Consider the following 23052-nt stretch of genomic DNA (forward strand, 5'->3'; position numbering starts at 1 on the left):
ATAAGATGAATCTTTATACAAATCCATTGTTATACCTCGATGAACTGCATTTTGAAAGTCGACTTATTGTTTAAATCCAGTGATAGCAATACTTAGGACATTTATAACGTGAAATCCTCGAAGAATGTCAAGTGGTGTTTATCCGATGTTTTCACTTTGTGTGATAGACCATGATCTCAACTCGAAGGTAAATGTTTGAATACTTATATAACGGTATTTCACTATCTTATGGGCGATAATGATGTAGAGGCGATTTACTTAGATCGGAAAGGACGTGTGTTATACTCAATGGATTGGGGGTTTTCGTTTGTGATAGAATCTAAAATCCGCAGAACCTCTGTCACACGTTTATATCAGATATCGAATGAGCTGCTGCATTAAATAGATTTTACGTTATGTAATTCGGCCTTTCAAGTACTATTTAGTATAACTTTATCGCACATTTCTGTCCTAATCACGTAGAAATGCTGCCTCCTCACAATACGAGATGTATTAATTGAGCGATATCTAAATATTTCTTTTTTTTTTACTTCATTGTTCAAAATAGGCAATCGGTACCTTTATTTTACTGGTTTTGTAAATATTTGCTTTCAAGGATACATTTCTGTTTATGTGTTGGATTTTAATTTCAACTCACGAATATTTTGTCCGAATCGTTTATCTCAGAGTAAGATTTATCGTCGAATCTTTATTTTGAGAGCAAATGTTTGTGTTAATACCCTTCTTTACACCGTACTTTCCGACTTCATTCGCCAATACAGACAACACTTATCTCATTTAGATCACACATTATGACGTAAATCACTTTAAAACGCCATTTCTTTAAACCTATCTTAACTATACACGCATCACTGAACACGTTCACAAGGTCAGAAGTACTGTCGTAAAACATTCATTAGAGACACACCACTCTCTGTCATCTTACTCTTCACGACTAATTGGATGTAATTGATTTAAATTTCCTAACATTTTATCACAACTACTTCTGTTTAAATTATTTTTTGTTCTGTTGTACTTGCACGGCTTTGCTTTTAGTTCTTGCTGATAAGTGCGAAGGTATTTGTTGAGTTGGCCGTGAGAAAAGTGTTTTGGCCGTGAGAAAGGTGTTTTCACATGTTATATAGCTCTCGAGATGTCAATATATTGTCTGAAAATAGGTCGGGTTTAACGTAATTAGCTTCCGATTAGATTAATGTATCTATTTCGAGATAAATTTACTCTTTTATTTTTTCATCATTTCGCTTTCATTCGTTTCTTCAAATGACGTAAATTAAGAACATAGTTGTAACAGTACAGCACTATAGCGCTGTATTTATAACGTACCATTTTACAGACAGATTGAGACTGCTTTTCATGCCAAAGGGATAACATTCCGCATAAGAAAATACTTAACTCTAAAAAACCGAATTACTTTGTAAACAAAGTTGGCGAAGCTAAATATCACAATCAATTGTTTACATCATTGTCTTCTATGCGCATTTAGATAAATAAACACAATCAAAATTAATTAAAGAAGTGATTGAGAGACAGACACAAAAATAACTCACAAACAGACGATATTGTATGAAGATGAAAATGAAAAAAAAAATGCAATGCAGCGGCAAATCATGGTCGAAAGATAAGATTAACATAATATATATTATGTTAATCTTCACGGCTTTAAACTTCTGCGTTTCAAAATATCTCATATGAAATGAACACTCATTTAATATACTTTATATAAAGTGTTTAGTTATAGGAAATTATACATAGCAACTCATTTCCAAATAAATATTGTTTTAGTTTATTAAAGACTTATGATATGATGTGTACAAATTTCACACCTTATAAATTATAACATATTACAATAGAAGTAACATGACATACTTCATGAACATATAAAACGGGAACGAATATATACATGTAAGGGGAACTTACATAGAAATATTCCAGTTATTTGTTTACCTGTACACCGGATGTGTTTTCTGTACAACATCGGTAGAGGTTAGGACAACCTCGAACCCATTTTGTCGGTGCTTTGATTACTGATTTTAATATCAATGGTTTTATTTTATTGATATAATTGTATGAGGTGGATTTTTCGAGGTGATTGTATCGCAAAAGTTAAAGGCATTAATAAATGAAATATAATTGGCAGTGAAGTAAGTTTTTTATAACAAAGAGTGCTGTTTAACACAAACCGTAACATCGATGAAGAATCCTAAACGATTTTTTATATTCGGGTGGGATTTCATAAAAACAGTCTTAGTAATTATGATTTTGTTAGCGCTTGACTAGCTCATTTTAAAATCAAAGAAAGTGCAACACGTGTCGAAAATACAATGTATAAATATCCAGTTTATTCAACCTTATTTCACCTCAAGTCAATGTCGTGACGTCATAATTGGCGTCCAATTTAAATTTCGGAAGTGACAATGGTACTCTGCTTCTCGATGGATGGTAAGATATAACACATATGGTACTCAATTGTGTGAGGATGTACTAAGTAAGCAATATATGACAATTAATATAATTTTTGTTGAAATATCAAATGAACATTATGAGTAAATGATATGATTATTAATTAATTTTCCACCTCCCAAATAAAGCACACATTCATATGTGAAAACGATAGGGTCAGTGAATGTCCCATAGCGGCAATAACAATTCAACTGACCTCAATTGGAAGGTCCCATAGGATAAACATCGTCTGACCATCGCCAAAATTGTATTTATGTTCCGGGAAAAAAACCGAGACAGTCTTTTATAAACTCGTTATACCTGTCAAATTCACACGATGCTGGTGGTCATCCCGGTTGTGAAACACTCACTTACATGGTAGAGCGAAAGTAAGCACAATTACCTGACAGACATATGATGTTACTCTGATTTTATGAATTATTTCTAAATGTTGTGAGCTAAGCTGATCTCGTCTGGTGTAAAAGTCACTCTCTGTTGATGGGGGCTCCGTTGACGATTCGATCATTGACGTTTATCGTTGTTTCAGGGGCAATGAAATGTCTCCAGTTTTTTTTACATCGACATGTTGCTCAAGCAAATGTGATACGAAATAATAAAACGGTGTCTGCACCCAATCGATCCGGATGAAACGTCTAACACTGAAGTTTACATAACGCCTCAAAACAAATCATCTAATGATGATTCATCGCCGCGAGGATTTTCGACTGGAAAGTTCACGGGGATAGGGCTTAGGTGATTCTATGTAGTAAAACACTTACTTAATATATGTTATACAAATTGTCTTGTACGATGTTAAATAAAATTATTATCCTAATGACAATTGAATCCACATGAATTACCATTCACAACTATACTATGATGTGCTGTATAAGTGTACGATATTATGCCATGGCTTTTTTATAACCCACAGATCCTAAATGTGTGAAGATTGAAAACTATTCCCTTCACACAATAAAACTACAAAGTTTGTGGTTATGTTATTTAAATCTATTTTTTCCTTTCCACACATTTTTTATATACCTTATAAAGAAAAATTTCGATATATTTTCTAATTTCGATGTATACGATACACACTGCTTGGACTTATTTCAGCAATTAATAACTTGTATATGTTTTGCTCTCGTTGAGAAGGTAAAAGTAGATCAATGAAAAGAATACATCGTATAATACAATACAGTAATGGACAAGTAAACTAAACAAACAATATAATACAAAGTTTAAATCAGTTAAGTATTCGCGTCCCAAGTGTTATCAAAAACAAAAACAAAAAAATATCCATAAGTCATAGGTGTAGTGTGCATTATACTAATTTTAAAAATACAAAATTTTGTCTACGTGTACGGATCGTATGGTCATAAAGATATCATTAAATATTGAGAAACCAAAAATTTGAAGAAGAAAAAGTTACTAGTTTCAGGAGCGCGTCGCGAATAATATTGTGGCTAAAGTCAGAAACACGCTGTATATTTTTCTTGAATTTCTCTGAGTAACATAGAGTCAGATTTGTTTTGTGTTTGCCATAATTCAGATTTGTGATATATGCATTTCTAATAATACAATAGACACACTTAATCATTCTTTCAATGTTCAGTATATATTAAGATTGTTTTTGCTTAACTGGAAAACATGGTTTGAATCATTTTACATATTGACTTGAGAACGATTTCTGTCTAATCACCATGATAGCGGTAGTGTTTTAAAATTACACGCCAATTTGGAAATCGTTCCTCTTCAACATTTGATAAATATTTTTCATGTGATCATCAAAATTGTTTTGGTTGTTGAAGGCTGCTTTTATGTTGGCCCAATTCCAAATCGTCTGTTTGGATGTCGGGTGTATTTCTGGTGTTAATTTCGGTGTCTTGGAATGGCTTCTTTATGAACATGCGATGTAATTTACAACTTCCCCTCTACCGTTTGGTGTGTCTGAGAAAATCAATATTAAGATCTTAGTTCACTTCTTTTTAACGATAAAACATGTTTACGGGAAGATTATATCAATTAACTCAAATCAAAGAATAAAGTCTACAGCGAGAAATAAACATGTCTTGTAAAATCAATTTAACACCCGAATCCACGGTTACTTAAATAGTAATAGATTGTTATCACCCAAATTAAAGTAAAGATGATACTTAATGTTTATGTAAGTTTTGGTAGGTGTCATAATAAAATTAAAATAATTGCATTTCATTTAAAAAAAAATAAATAAAAAAATCTGTTCTTTGAAATTCAAAAACCCACGCTGTTTTTCTCGAAGAAAAGTTAAAATCTGTGATAGAATTATCCATTGAACATCCAAAAATTAAGGTATGTACCGTGATGGTTTACGCGATTCAGATACGTTTAGATGATTTATGAATCAATTCATCATATTTGGATTCAGGTTATGTGAAATGAACTCTAAATTGTTTGAGTGGATGATGATGTTGTAAGTGGACTTCGGTGTGAGACAGCATTCCATCTAAAAAACCACGATTCAATATGGCTGGTGAACTGACGAGAAATAATCACTGAACATTCGCCAAAATCGTGAGGTCAACAAAATTCTGTCTTGCCACCTCAACGAAAAGATCGGCCATTATGTGTATTTCTAAATGTTCATCATTATGTTAAAGAAATCTGCGTATTCATCGAGTGATTCGCGATGTGGAAACCTCTGTTCTTATACTTCTAAATGCTATCACAGTTTCTGAACAGTGAAGAGCGTTGTACGTTTTACAGATAAAACACTAGAACGTTTTCACGCCAATTTCCCTCGTTGTATTTAGCTTTGAGGTAATTAACACTATCGTCCATCTCCTTCTTATAAATGTTTTGTAACTCGTATGACGTCGGAATAATTAAGGCTTAAATTCCACCACAGAATTAATGTCACTATTTAATTGTCTCGCATTCACTATGTGATTTAATTGCGCGAATCCCCTTTTGTATGGACCATTGGCAGTGGTATCGGATGGTTAATCTTGGACGTATTATTCGTTTAATGTTTTAAAAAATTGTGAATATGATAACTTTTATGAGATATCATTTATTAATATAACTTTTACTACATTGTATTATTTTACATTAATTATAATCTAGTTTGATTATGTATTCCATAATGCTTTAATTTCTGTCTGTAGTTTAAGTTTTTTTGATAACATACTGATTTTCATTATCTTTGGTTCTTTTTTTAATGTTGACCGTAAATTTAATGAGAGCGGATAATATACCACACTATGTGTTAATTATTTCAATAATTAATTTAGGTCAACTATCAGAACATAGTACAAATGACGCACACTTTTACCCTCTTGACGTTGAGGGTTGCCAAATATTTGTCGTAATCATATATCACTGGTAATAATGTTTGTTATGACATTATTACTTGCCGATCAAGTAAATGTTGATAGACCTATTTGAAATAGTAACAATGTTTTTTTACCTGCATTTCTATATTTTATATTTCTTTACAAAGTACTACATAGGTAATGTTGTCCTGTAAGTCAATCACTGTACACATTTACTACAGAACGCATAAATTACTAATTAATAGTAATCTTACATCTGAGAATTTCTCTCTCAATTTTACATCTTCATGATATTAAAGAAAACCTTTCAATAAAAAAACATATTAGTTGAAAAATGAATATTTTTTAAATATTTTTATTTGAATTTCTTATTCGTTATTAATCATAAAAAGCGTCAAGTTTTGATTAGGGTTGTGATAGTAAGTCCTAATTAACATGACACGTCTTTTGTTTAGTAACATTCACACTCATTGCTGTCGTGGTTGATATGGAACTATGAATAAAAACAACTTAGTTTAAATGTTACTGTATACACCAATAAAAAATAACAACGGATTAGTTTTAATGTTACTGTCTACCCGAATAAAAACAACAACGGATTAGTTTTAATGTTACTGTATACACGAATAAAAACAACAACGGATTAGTTTTAATGTTACTGTATGCACGAATAAAAACAACAACGGATAAGTTTTAATGTTACTGTATACACGAATAAAAATAACAACGGATTAGTTTATATGTTACTGTATACACGAATAAAAACAACAACGGATAAGTTTTAATGTTACTGTATACACGAATAAAAACAACAACGGATTAGTTTTAATGTTACTGTATACACGAATAAAAACAACAACGGATTAGTTTTAATGTTACTGTATACACGAATAAAAAACAACAACAGGTTAGTTTAAATGTTACTGCATACACGAATAAAAAAACAACAACGGATTAGTTTTAATGTTACTGTATACACGAATAAAAACAACAACGGATTAGTTTATATGTTACTGCATACACGAATAAAAAAAACAACAACGGATTAGTTTTAATGTTACTGTATACACGAATAAAAACAACAACAGATTAGTTTAAATGTTACTGCATACACGAATAAAAAAACAACAACGGATTAGTTTTAATGTTACTGTATACACGAATAAAAAACAACAACGGATTAGTTTATATGTTACTGTATACACGAATAAAAACAACAACGGATTAGTTTAAATGTTACTGTATACACGAATAAAAACAACAACGGATTAGTTTAAATGTTACTGTATACACGAATAAAAACAACAACGGATTAGTTTATATGTTACTGTAAGCACGAATAAAAAAACAACAACGGATTAGTTTAAATGTTACTGTATACACGAATAAAAACAACAACGGATTAGTTTATATGTTACTGTATGCACGAATAAAAACAACAACGGATTAGTTTAAATGTTACTGTATGCACGAATAAAAACAACAACGGATTAGTTTAAATGTTACTGTATACACGAATAAAAAATAACAACGGATTAGTGTAAATGTTACTGTATACACGAATAAAAAACAACAACGGATTAGTTTATATGTTACTGTATACACGAATAAAAACAACAACGGATTAGTTTAAATGTTACTGTATACACGAATAAAAAACAACAACGGATTTATTTAAATGTTACTGTATGCACGAATAAAAACAACAACGGATAAGTTTTAATGTTACTGTATACACGAATAAAAACAACAACGGATTAGTTTTAATGTTACTGTATACACGAATAAAAGCAACAACGGATTAGTTTTAATGTTACTGCATACACGAATAAAAACAACATCAGATTAGTTTAAATGTTACTGTATACAAGAATAAAAAATAACAACGGATTACTTTAAATGTTACTGTATATCCGAATAAAAACACCAACGGATTAGTTTAAATGTTACTGTATACACGAATAAAAACAACAACAACGGATTAGTGTAAATGCTATTGTATACGCGAATAAAAAAACAACAACGGATTAGTTTATATGTTACTCCATACGCGAATTAAAAACCAACAACGGATTAGTTTAAATGTTACTGTATACGCGAATAAAAAAAAACAACGGATTAGTTTAAATGTTACTGTATACACGAATAAAAAATAACAACGGATTAGTTTAAATGTTACTGTATACAAGAATAAAAAACAACAACGGCTTACTTTAAATGTTACTGTATACACGAATAAAAAATAACAACGGATTACTTTAAATGTTACTGTATACACGAATAAAAAACAACAACGGATTAGTTTAAATGTTACTGTATACACGAAAAAACAACAACGGATTAGTTTAAATGTTACTGCATATACGAATAAAAAAAACAACGGATTAGTTCAAATTTAACTGTATACATGAATAAAAAATAACAACGGATTAGTTTAAATGTTACTGTATACCCGAATAAAAACAACAACCTATTAGTTTTAATGTTACTGTATACACGAATAAAAAATAACAACGGATTAGTTTATATGTTACTGTATACACGAAAAAAACAACAACGGATTAGTTTATATGTTACTGTATACACGAATAAAAAACAACAACGGATTAGTTTATATGTTACTGTATACCCGAATAAAAACACCAACGGATTAGTTTAAATGTTACTGTATACACGAATAAAAACAACAACGGATTAGTTTATATGTTACTGTATACCCGAATAAAAACACCAACGGATTAGTTTAAATGTTACTGTATACATGAATAAAAACAACAACGGATTAGTTTATATGTTACTGTATACGCGAATAAAAACAACAACGGATTAGTTTAAATGTTACTGTATACACGAATAAAAACAACAACGGATTAGTTTATATGTTACTGTATACACGAATAAAAACAACAACGGATTAGTTTAAATGTTACTGTATACACGAATAAAAACAACAACGGATTAGTTTATATGTTACTGTATACGCGAATAAAAACAACAACGGATTAGTTTAAATGTTACTGTATACACGAAAAAAACCCAACAACGGATTAGTTTATATGTTACTGTATACGCGAATTAAAAACCAACAACGGATTAGTTTAAATGTTACTGTATACACGAAAAAAACCCAACAACGGATTAGTTTATATGTTACTCCATACGCGAATTAAAAACCAACAAAGGATTAGTTTTAATGTTACTGTATACACGAATAAAAAACAACAACGGATAAGTTTAAATGTTACTGTATACACGAATAAAAAACAACAACGGATTAGTTTAAATGTTACTGTATACGCGAATAAAAAACAACAACGGATTAGTTTAAATGTTACTGTATACACGAATAAAAAATAACAACGGATTAGTTTATATGTTACTGTATACACGAATAAAAAATAACAACGGATTAGTTTAAATGTTACTGTATACACGAATAAAAAACAACAACGGATTAGTTTAAATGTTACTGTATACACGAATAAAAAACAACAACGGATTAGTTTATATGTTACTGTATACACGAATAAAAAATAACAACGGATTAGTTTAAATGTTACTGTATACACGAATAAAAAACAACAACGGATTAATTTAAATGTTACTGTATACACGAATAAAAAACAACAACGGATTAGTTTAAATGTTACTGTATACACGAAAAAACAACAACGGATTAGTTTAATGTTACTGCATATACGAAAAAAAAACAACGGATTAGTTCAAATTTAACTGTATACACGAATAAAAAACAACAACGGATTAGTTTAAATGTTACTGTATACACGAATAAAAACAACAACAGATTAGTTTTAATGTTACCGTATACACGAATAAAAAAACAACAATGGATTAGTTTAAATGTTACTATATACCCGATTAAAAACAACAACGGATTAGTTTAAACGTTATTGTATACCCGAATAAAAACACCAACGGATTAGTTTTAATGTTACTGTATACACCAATAAAAAATAACAACGGATTAGTTTAAATGTTACTGTATACACGAAAAAAAAAACGGATTAGTTTTAATGTTACTGTATACACGAAAAAACAACAACAACGGATTAGTTTTAATGTTACTGTATACACGAATAAAAACACCAACGGATTAGTTTTAATGTTACTGTATACACGAATAAAAAAAAACCAACGGATTAGTTTAAATTGAACTGTATACACGAATAAAAAACAACAACGGATTAGTTTAAATTTAACGGTATACACGAACAACAACGGATTAGTTTAAATTTAACGGTATACACGAATATAAAACAACATTGAAACATTCTGTTGAAATAATTCCACAGCACTTATCCACGAAATATAGTCATGGTGACTCGTGGAGAATTACTGTGAAAACAGTGTTTCATTTGGCAGGTCATAGTCCAGTATTCTATTTGTAGGCTTGTACATGAATCCGAAGACATAAGAACTGTTATTTTTGTATATTTGGACGAGTATAAGTCGTACTTTGGCTCCAATTCTACACTTCTATTTCACCTATAAAACGAACTCTGAATATAATTAATTCCTTTTGATGATTCTTCAAATTTAAATCCCCTTCAATTGAAAGAAGATGCGTATTATAAATGATTACATATTCCGTATGTATTTAAATAAAAACGTTTTACTGAAGAGCAGAAAGGTGACAGTGTTTCATGGGTGTAATGGTTACTGGAATTAATTACAGTCTAGGAATGAAGCCTTCGTATCGTTCAGGTCTGACCACAGGAATGTGCTACAGCCATTTACTTCCGTACATTCAAGTGTGTGGTTAGACGAATCATAGATATAGATTAGATGTTTTAATGATAGAAAGTGTGAGTCATATTCATCTTTAACTAATTCCGTGTTCAAACTGCTACTAAATCCTTAACAAAATATTTCATCCGCTGCAGGAGGATTCATTGTGATGAAACATTTATTATTTTTCTTTGCGGAAATTTCGTGTCCTATACTATTTCGTGCGGTTTGTTGATAGGTGCGAATTTTCCGAATTTTGATGATTATTTTTACAATATTTGATATAACATTTCAATGTTTCAAAATGTTAAGCAGTGTTCACAGTTATTCATATTGACACTTTGCAATTGATATTTACATACAGTTCAGATATTATATTGATATTTACATACAGTTCAGATATCATCTTGATATTTACCTGCTGTTCAGATATTATATTGATATTTACCTGCAGTTCAGATATCATCTTGATATTTACCTGCTGTTCAGATATCATCTTGATATTTACCTGCTGTTCAGATATAATATTGATATTTACCTGCTGTTCAGATATTATATTGATATTTACCTGCTGTTCAGATATTTTATTGATATTTACCTGCAGTTCAGATATCATCTTGATATTTACCTGCTGTTCAGATATTATATTGATATTTACCTGCAGTTCAGATATTATATTGATATTTACCTGCAGTTCAGATGTTATATTGATATTTACCTGCAGTTCAGATATAATATTGATATTTACCTGCAGTTCAGATGTTATATTGATATTTATCTGCAGTTCAGATATAATATTGATATTTATCTGCAGTTTAGATATAATATTGATATTTACCTGCTGTTCAGATATAATATTGATATTTACCTGCAGTTCAGATATAATATTGATATTTACCTGCAGTTCAGATGTTATATTGATATTTACTTGCAGTTCAGATATTATATTGATATTTATCTGCAGTTCAGATGTTATATTGATTTTAACTTGCAGTTCAGATATTATATTGATATTTACCTGCAGTTTAGATATAATATTGATATTTACCTGCAGTTCAGATGTTATATTGATGTTTACCTGCAGTTCAGAAATTATATTGATATTTACCTGCAGTTCAGATGTTATATTGATATTTACCTGCTGTTCAGATATGATATTGATATTTACCTGCAGTTCAGATATAATATTGATATTTACCTGCAGTTCAGATGTTATATTGATATTTACCTGCAGTTTAGATATCATATTGATATTTACCTGCAGTTCAGATATCATATTGATATTTACCTGCTGTTCAGATATAATATTAATATTTACTTGCAAGTCAGATATTATATTGATATTTATCTGCAGTTCAGATATCATATTGATATTTACCTGCTGTTCAGATATAATATTGATATTTACCTGCACTTCAGATATAATATTGATATTTACCTGCAGTTCAGATGTTATATTGATAATTATCTGCAGTTCAGATATCATTTTGATATTTACCTGCAGTTCAGATATCATATTGATATTTACATGCAGTTCAGATGTTATATTGATATTTACCTGCAGTTCAGATGTTATATTGATATTAACCTGCAGTTCAGATATCATATTGATATTTACCTGCAGTTCAGATATCATATTGATATTTACCTGCAGTTCAGATATCATATTGATATTTACCTGCAGTTCAGATATTATATTGATATTTACCTGCAGTTCAGATATCATATTGATGTTTACCTGCAGTTCAGATATTATATTGATATTTACCTGCAGTTCAGATGTTATATTGATATTTACCTGCAGTTCAGATATCATCTTGATATTTATCTGCAGTTCAGATATTATATTGATATTTACCTGCAGTTCAGATATTATATTGATATTTACCTGCTGTTCAGATATAATATTGATATTTACCTGCTGTTCAGCTATAATATTGATATTTAGCTGCAGTTCAGATATCATATTGATATTTACCTGCAGTTCAGATATTGTATCAATATTTACCTGCAGTTCAGATATCATATTGATATTTACCTGCAGTTCAGATATTATATTGATATTTACCTGCAGTTTAGACATTATATCGATATTTATCTGCAGTTCAGATATTATATTGATATTTACCTTTAATTCAGATATAATATTGATATTTACCTGCAGTTTAGAAATTATATTGATATTGATCTGCAGTTCAGATATTTTATTTACCTGCAGTTTGATATTATATTGATATTTAACTTCAGTTCAGATTCTTTATTTATATTTACCTGCAGTTCAGATGTTATATTGATATTTACCTGCTGTTCAGATATAATATTGATATTTACCTGCAGTTCAGATATCATCTTGATATTTACCTGCTGTTCAGATATAATATTGATATTTACCTGCTGTTCAGATATTATATTGATATTTACCTGCTGTTCAGATATTTTATTGATATTTACCTGCAGTTCAGATATCATCTTGATATTTACCTGCTGTTCAGATATTATATTGATATTTACCTGCAGTTCAGATATTATATTGATATTTACCTGCAGTTCAGATGTTATATTGATATTTACCTGCAGTTCAGATATAATATTGATATTTACCTGCAGTTCAGATGTTATATTGATATTTATCTGCAGTTCAGATATAATATTGATATTTATCTGCAGTTTAGATATAATATTGATATTTACCTGCTGTTCAGATATAATATTGATATTTACCTGCAGTTCAGATATAATATTGATATTTACCTGCAGTTCAGATGTTATATTGATATTTACTTGCAGTTCAGATATTATATTGATATTTATCTGCAGTTCAGATGTTATATTGATTTTAACTTGCAGTTCAGATATTATATTGATATTTACCTGCAGTTTAGATATAATATTGATATTTACCTGCAGTTCAGATGTTATATTGATGTTTACCTGCAGTTCAGAAATTATATTGATATTTACCTGCAGTTCAGATGTTATATTGATATTTACCTGCTGTTCAGATATAATATTGATATTTACCTGCAGTTCAGATATAATATTGATATTTACCTGCAGTTCAGATGTTATATTGATATTTACCTGCAGTTTAGATATCATATTGATATTTACCTGCAGTTCAGATATCATATTGATATTTACCTGCTGTTCAGATATAATATTAATATTTACTTGCAAGTCAGATATTATATTGATATTTATCTGCAGTTCAGATATCATATTGATATTTACCTGCAGTTCAGATATCATATTGATATTTACCTGCTGTTCAGATATAATATTGATATTTACCTGCACTTCAGATATAATATTGATATTTACCTGCAGTTCAGATGTTATATTGATAATTATCTGCAGTTCAGATATCATTTTGATATTTACCTGCAGTTCAGATATCATATTGATATTTACATGCAGTTCAGATGTTATATTGATATTTACCTGCAGTTCAGATGTTATATTGATATTTACCTGCAGTTCAGATATCATATTGATATTTACCTGCAGTTCAGATATCATATTGATATTTACCTGCAGTTCAGATATCATATTGATATTTACCTGCAGTTCAGATATTATATTGATATTTACCTGCAGTTCAGATATCATATTGATGTTTACCTGCAGTTCAGATATTATATTGATATTTACCTGCAGTTCAGATGTTATATTGATATTTACCTGCAGTTCAGATATTATATTGATATTTACCTGCAGTTCAGATATCATCTTGATATTTATCTGCAGTTCAGATATTATATTGATATTTACCTGCAGTTCAGATATTATATTGATATTTACCTGCTGTTCAGATATAATATTGATATTTACCTGCTGTTCAGCTATAATATTGATATTTAGCTGCAGTTCAGATATCATATTGATATTTACCTGCAGTTCAGATATTATATTGATATTTACCTGCAGTTTAGACATTATATCGATATTTATCTGCAGTTCAGATATTATATTGATATTTACCTTTAATTCAGATATAATATTGATATTTACCTGCAGTTTAGAAATTATATTGATATTGATCTGCAGTTCAGATATTTTATTTACCTGCAGTTTGATATTATATTGATATTTAACTTCAGTTCAGATTCTTTATTTATATTTACCTGCAGTTCAGATGTTATATTGATATTTACCTGCAGTTCAGATATTATATTGATATTTACCTACAGTTCAGATGTTATATCGATTTAACTTGCAATTCAGATATTATATTGATATTTATCTGCAGTTCAGATGTTATATTGATATTTATCTGCAGTTCAGATATAATATTGGTATTTACCTGCAGTTCAGATGTTATATTGATATTTACTTGCAGTTCAGATATTATATTGATATTTATCTGCAGTTCAGATGTTATATTGATATTTACCTGCAGTTCAGATATTATACTGATATTTACCTGCAGTTCAGATATTATATTGATATTTACTTGCAGGTCAGTATTATATTGATATTTACCTACAGTTCAGATGTTATATTGATATTTACCTGCAGTTCAGATGTTATATTGATATTTACCTGCAGTTCAGATATTATATTGATATTTACCTACAGTTCAGATGTTATATTGATATTTACCTGCAGTTCAGATATTATATTGATATTTACCTACAGTTCAGATGTTATATTGATATTTACCTGCAGTTCAGATATTATATTGATATTTACCTGCAGTTCAGATATTATATTGATATTTACCTTCAGTTCAGATATTATATTGATATTTACCTGCAGTTCAGATATTATATTGATTTTTACCTGCAGTTCAGTTATTATATTGATATTTACCCACAGTTCTGATATTATATTGATATTTACCTGCAGTTCAGATATGATATTGATATTTACCTACAGTTCAGATGTTATATTGATATTTACCTGCAGTTCAGATATTATACTGATATTTACCTGCAGTTCAGATATAATATTGATATTTACCTGCAGTTCAGATAATATATTGATATTTACTTGCAAGTCAGATATTATATTGATATTTACCTACAGTTCAGATATTATATTGATATTTACCTACAGTTCAGATGTTATATTGATATTTACCTGCAGTTTAGATATTATATTGATATTTACCTACAGTTCAGATGTTATATTGATATTTACCTGCAGTTCAGATGTTATATTGATATTTACCTGCAGTTCAGATATTATATTGATATTTACCTACAGTTCAGATATTATATTGATATTTACTTGCAAGTCAGTATTATATTGATATTTACCTACAGTTCAGATGTTATATTGATATTTACCAACAGTTCAGATGTTATATTGATATTTACCTGCAGTTCAGATATTATATTGATATTTACCTACAGTTCAGATATTATATTGATATTTACCTGCAGTTCAGATGTTACATTGATATTTACCTACAGTTCATATGTTACATTGATATTTGCCTACAGTTCAGATATTATATTGGTATTTACCTGCAGTTCAGATGTTATATTGATATTTATCTGCAGTTCAGATATTATATTGATATTTACCTACAGTTCAGATATAATATTGATATTTACCTGCAGTTCAGAAATTATATTGATATTTACCTTCAGGTCAGATATCATATTGATATTTACCTGCAGTTCAGATGTTATATTGATATTTAACTGCAGGTCAGATATTATATTGATATTTACTTGCAGTTCAGATATAATATTGATATTTACCTGCAGTTCAGATGTTATATTGATTTTAACTTGCAGTTCAGATATCATATTGATATTTATCTGCAGTTCAGATGTTATATTGATATTTACCTGGAATTTAGATATTATATTGATATTTACCTGCAGTTCAGATGTTATATTGATATTTACTTGCAGTTCAGATATTATATTGATATTTATCTGCAGTTCAGATGTTATATTGATTTTAATTTGCAGTTCAGATATTATATTGATATTTACCTGCAGTTTAGATATAATATTGATATTTACCTGCAGTTCAGATGTTATATTGATGTTTACCTGCAGTTCAGAAATTATATTGATATTTACCTGCAGTTCAGATATTATATTGATATTTACCTGCAGTTCAGATGTTATATTGATATTTACCTGCAGTTCAGATATTATATTGATATTTACCTGCAGTTCAGATGTTATATTGATATTTACTTGCAGTTCAGATGTTATATTTTATTCACTACCGTTTGCATTATTTAAGAGCGGACGACAAGAATCGAAAATTGGGTTCGTAATAGTTTTATGATATTATACCTTTAGCAAAATGTTATTATTTTTGCTTCCACTGTTTTTAAAGATTTGCGACAGATACGCCAAAGTTTGTCCGATGTAAGTTGAATCTCAATATTTCGAACTAAAATTTCAAAAGGCCGTTTAATTCTAAGTAATATGTTCGTTACGACCAAACTTATCGTTTTACACTAAAATATGATAACCCTTAGTTCGAATTTGTGTCTTAATGCGAATTTGACCTTTTAATAGGAGAATGCCTACTCTCCCGAGACTCTTATTCTATCATTCTTTTAATTGTTCGATATTAATTGTACACATTTATAGAAATGCCGGTAATATTGATATCCACTACGTTATTGGTATTCACTATCAGTAAGTGCATGGTAGTCATTATAAATCCGATATATCTTATCCAGCGATACAGACGAGTAGCCTGGATGCAATGAACGTGTATTTCGTTCCGCATTCTTGATGACGTTCCATTATTCGACCTCCCACCACCACCCTGCCCATCCCTTCTCCCCTACATTTGACGACACCCATTGTAACGTTGATACTATTGTGACGGTCGAACGCCAACTAGGGCGCCAAGATGACGAACACATCAGGACATAAATTATTCCTGAACGATATAAAGAAAGTGTCAGTGATATGGGCTGAACTAATTGGGAAGGACGGCAACTATTGTTTTCTAATCAGTGTATATCCTGCGGTACAGCTCAAACCATTTAATACACAAACAATAATAGGTTTCTGTTCACTGATGGCGTTCTTGGAATGCCTTCACTAACGTATTGTGTACATACACAGGGTATGTGGGGTTTCCTATACAATCCAATTACATATCATATGTTATCATAACTGACCATCCTTCCGAAATAGTAACAATACTATTATACTGGTCAAAATCGTATGTAACACGACGACTTTTCTCATCGCAAAAAATAGAATGTTTCTGATTTTCGTCAATACAAGTTTTGAAAGAAGAAAAAAAATACCAACGAAAGTGTTGAATCTGATTTCATATTCTATATAACCTGTAAACTTTCAAGAGAATAAAATAAAATGTTTAGTCGATCTTATTTCTAAAATACCATTAAAACAAGTATTTAAGACAATTCTTTGAAGCCCATTTTGATGCAAGACGCGTTGTTGTTTGTATTCTTGAGTCTAACCAAAGCGTCTAGCCTAGCATTCTCTACAGACTATACATCACGTTTTTATTACGTTTTTTGGCCATCCTCTGGGCGCACATCACTGTCAGTGTCAGCTTACACATTTGCATTTCAACAAATGTTTGGCTCGGTTTTAACGGCATCTGTCGATATCACATGCGGAAACTGATTTCACCTAATTTGAATATTGATTGTCCTTCATTTATATGATGGTCGAGAGACTGACCGATACTTTTACAAAACAATAAATTAAACAATGGCGGCCCTGACCGATGGTGACGTGTCAGACTACCTGTTCTAAAACCAACCAAGGAGACAATTCGGTAACTAAAGTCGCATCATTTATAATTGGAACTAAGTTTTTGAACTGTGATTTTTTTTGCACTTTCTAAACATCAATCACAAATGAAGAAAAGAATCATATTAATTTTAAGTCCAAAACCAAAATAATTTCCTTTCTGACATTTTCCACTCACACTATTTAGCAACATTATGATATTGATACGTGATACCGTTATCTCAATCCATTCATCTTTTTATAATGTCAAGTAGACAAAGAAACAATATTGTTGAATAATAATTTTATAAGTACATGCAAAAAAATCTTACCAGCTTATAAATCCCATTGTTCACACGACAAAACACCAATGAGGTTCCATTTAGTAACCTTGAATTGAGATTCGATTTTCCTTAAGTTTATCCTCGTTGAAACATCGTTATGTTTTATGAATTGCTAAGTTAAATTATCACTGGCATCACGATATTGACAATTTTCATTAATTATCGATAATTCTGTTTTCATTTACTAAGTAGAACCTCACATTATGTTACGTATTTATCTGTTACAAAAGGTGGTATAATATTACGAACTGCGTACTTTCTAATTCTCTCCTCAAACCAGAACTGTTTTACCATAAGATATTTTTATGTACTGTCACAAATAAGTGTTTTGGGTAATATACGTAAATGTGATATCACAGGTAGAAACAACGATAGTAATTTATATCTCATGTCATAAAATATCATTTATATGTTATATAATAATTACTGAGACATTTTTTGGCTGAATGATTCCTTCCACTAGGTCGCCATGGGTGGCAAATATTACCGAATCTCATGAAATACGTTTGCTTTAAGTTTAAACATGTTACTTAGAAAAGAAATCCGAATTAAATCCAATTAGAAATATGGAACAATGGCAATTAAAATACATAATTAGTATGACGACTTCTGAAATCAAAGAAAATGTACTCCAAAAAACGAAAGTGACCAACTACGGATATAAAATCCAAATTTACAACATGCACTATCTATAGTAAATAAAGAAAAACTGTCGAACATACAAAACAGAATTTATAAAATAAGATAATACTCAACAAAGAAAACACAATGGGCAGGGAATTACACTTAATCAATTAAAACAAAGGGAACGGATTACTTGGGAAAAAAAATAAAACGAAAATAGAAATAACAAAATAGTCTCCTATGAAATAAATTAAATCCAGACAACAGGAATACGATAAGTATTGGGGATGAAAATCACACCCACCATGCGTCAGCTGTAATCTCAAAATATTATACAAGATACTAGCACTTTTGAAGGTATATTGTATGAGTGTAGATATTTCGTATTTCAAAACAATTATTAAATTTTAGTTGACATGCTCAGAATCTTAATAAAAAATACTATTTGACCTTAACAAAACAAGTTCACAAAATTCACATTTAACCAGCCATAATCATTCTTGTATTAAATTTTGTAACTTGATATTTTTTTTTTTTTTTAAATTTAGTAATTCGGTAATGTTTTCTGTTATTTTACGTATGCTCATTACCACTGAACACACAGACCGTTTTGTGATTTTCTGAACTATTACTATCTTTTTGCAATGTTAATTATTTTTCTATTTGGTTTTGGAATACTGTTCTTTATCAGTACATGTTTCTACATGTTTGTTAGTTAAGGTCACTAAGAAGTTTTATTATATCTCTGCAGTATTTAATGAAATTTCTAACAAATTTTGTATCTTTTTGATTTAGTGTACCCAAATAAATCACAACTGCAAACCACTGTAAAATGTAAAGTGACTACTATTACATCTTTTAATTTGCTGTGTGTAGAAGATAAATTGGGTTACAGGCCGACAATGTTTTGGCACAGTCAAAAAGGACAAATTATTAATTCATCATTATCTTAAAAGACTTTAACTCTTACATACTGAAAACAAAAAGACAATTTTCTTCCATCTTTAAAAAACATAAACAAGAAAGGAAAATAATTTCTCCAATTAATACAATAAGATGTTCCTTTGTGTCAAAGATCTATTACCCTATTTCTGTAGTTGCCTCTAATCATCTTACCATTACAGTCTGATAAAGACCAAAATACAGATAAAAAGTTTGCTGCTACGCCTAATACCATTTGTATCCAATCCACGCTTGTCCTCAACCAGATGAATGTTGTGATGAAAGCGTTGTAAAAACAAACATATCTCGGTATGTGATTAACACAAACTAGATAACTGTGTTAGGACATCAAATAGAAAATGACATAAATTCTGTCTTTTCAAAAATGCTTTGCATCTAAACACTACAAACGGCGCTTTAATTACTACGTACAGAAATATGCAATTATAACTTATATAACGACTGGTGAGGGTGTCCCAAACAAAAAGGTGTTTATAATTTCTCTAAGCAAGCGATTCTCCCAGACAATGGACATTAAAAGGACCATTAAAGAAGCTCACAGATGATTCTCTCTTTTATTCGTCTCTCTTTCATGTCGTGTGCGTCTTCATGTTGCTATTAGAAATGGTTGGGGACATTGAGTTATGTAGTTTCTCTCGCACGATAGATAAAAAGGTGGTCGGCACAATACTCAAAGCTTATGTAAGCCTACCCCCCTTTTAATCAACATCTCTTATATTAATAAAGATATTTACCTAATGACACGCGAGACTCCGTCATGGGTGGCTCTCTACAGAATGATACATGCCTTTATCATAATAACAAATATTAAGTTATTATATAAAAAAAAATAATGAGCATCATGTATCATAAGCATACAAAGTCGGCTACAACTTAATAAAACTGACCTTCCCGATCCTTTTATACTTGTTAAGTCAAAGTTTTGTTAAAGATGCTCCACTGCTAACAAATGGTATTTTTCTCTATCAAAAACAGGAGCAGACGATTTAGTATTTTTCTTCAGTTACAAAAGTTACTTACTTAGCTCATTACCACCATTGAAAAGTTTGAACTTCTTATTTTACTTCAAGATCAAAATATTGAAAATAATTTATTGCATCCCAAAAAAAATCCGTGGCTCTATATCCTATATGGAATGAAGTAATTATTGCGCATGTACTAAAATCAAAAGAGATTATTTTATATAATGTTTGTGTTAATTAGACATATACATTCTTTATACACATTCAAACACCAATTATTGTTAAAATGACGAGTATCTGTTATGCTCTGTCGGTGATGGAGCATCTTTAAGACTAATTCGAAAAAAATCTAGCCATGTTGATTTTTATTGCATTTGATCATATTTTTGAATTTTTGGTTGTTTTTGCTTTTCGGAATGTTCCTTCGTTTGAAACGGATTAAAGGCCCACGTCCATTCCGAAACGGCTTTTACGTTTTTAAATGGGAATGTAGAACGAGATCAAAAGTTTTGTATAGTCGCAAAAGTTATCAACTTACCGTTTATACTACTGCATCATTATCTTCTGAAAAAATATGTTTAAAATAAATAAATTGTTAAATATGTTTAAAATAAATAAATTGTTAATTTTTATAACGCGGGTCGTCCTATGTTTCCCGCCGTCGTTCTGAATACCACGCAGTAGATCTCCACAGTTACATGTATCATATATTACGCCGGAAATCTTGCATATGTTTGGTGTTGTTACCTCATCTTAGGTCACCAATATGTATTTTCTTATGTTACTAATGTTTTTAAGACACCTTTAATTTTTGCTCCGGAAAGGTAGTAGGCCTCTAAGAGTGTTACATTTAAATTAAATAATTACCAAGTTGCTTTATTAGTTTATTTATGCTTTCTGTTAGATTTGTGCCTGTTGTATAACTTTCGTTTTCATTAGTGAACAAATATTTTGTTTTACGAATTAAAACCATTTGAACTTACGACTCTAATAAAATGTTAACGATGGCGATATTGTTGTACTCTTGCGTGAAGACGGCAACGTAAAGAGGACATTATAATTTCAAAACTCGTGTCTGTAAACTTTTTTACGATATTCTAATCAGCAGTAGTGTTACCAATTAAGTGAAATCTTGAGTTTAAGGATAATCCTCTGTTTGTGTTGTTCAGGCTGGAGAACTTCAATCTTATTATCATCGCGACTATATAGCCACTTATACAATTTACAACGCAGATATTTGTTATTCTTACGCTATTTTTAGTTAAAATGAAACAACATTCTAGAACGTCAGTATGAGTTGGATGACAGATAACGTGAAAGTTTGACTTGACGATAAAGTTAATTCTGGTGAACACAATTGTTGATGTCTATCGTGAAATGATATCGTCACTATTTATACTGATATATATATTTATTATTTTTGGTTTAGTGTTGGCCTTTCACTACATTCGTCAAATTGAACTAACCATGTTTACCACGACTGAGTTGATGTTGTAACGTTATTATCATTTGGATGGTACCACGATGAAGAACAAACATATACACTGTATTGTATTGTGACGTGCAAAATCAAAATGATAATTTATGACAATAAAACAGGCATGTCCTATCATCAATTTACCTTTTTGCATTACTTTTTATATTTTTCTATATATTAATCGTTATTAATTAGATAAAAAATGTATTATGCTGAAAGATTGCAACTTATCACAAACGTCTTATCCACAGTAAATATATATCTTGCTTTTGATACCTTTAAAGTTTTATGTGCCATAACAGGGCGAAAAGTGTGACATGCTAATTTATCTTCATCTATTGAAAACCATCAGGTTTGATTAATTCAGCTGAATAAATCATTGAAATGGATTCAGATGCCTTATAAAAGTTATAACAGAAATAATGTACTGTACAATTGTTGTTTTCATGCCTTATATATGTTTAGATGATGGAAACATGCCTGTAGAAA

The sequence above is a fragment of the Argopecten irradians genome, chromosome 6, assembly GCF_041381155.1.
Source record: "Argopecten irradians isolate NY chromosome 6, Ai_NY, whole genome shotgun sequence".
NCBI lineage: Eukaryota > Metazoa > Mollusca > Bivalvia > Pectinida > Pectinidae > Argopecten > Argopecten irradians.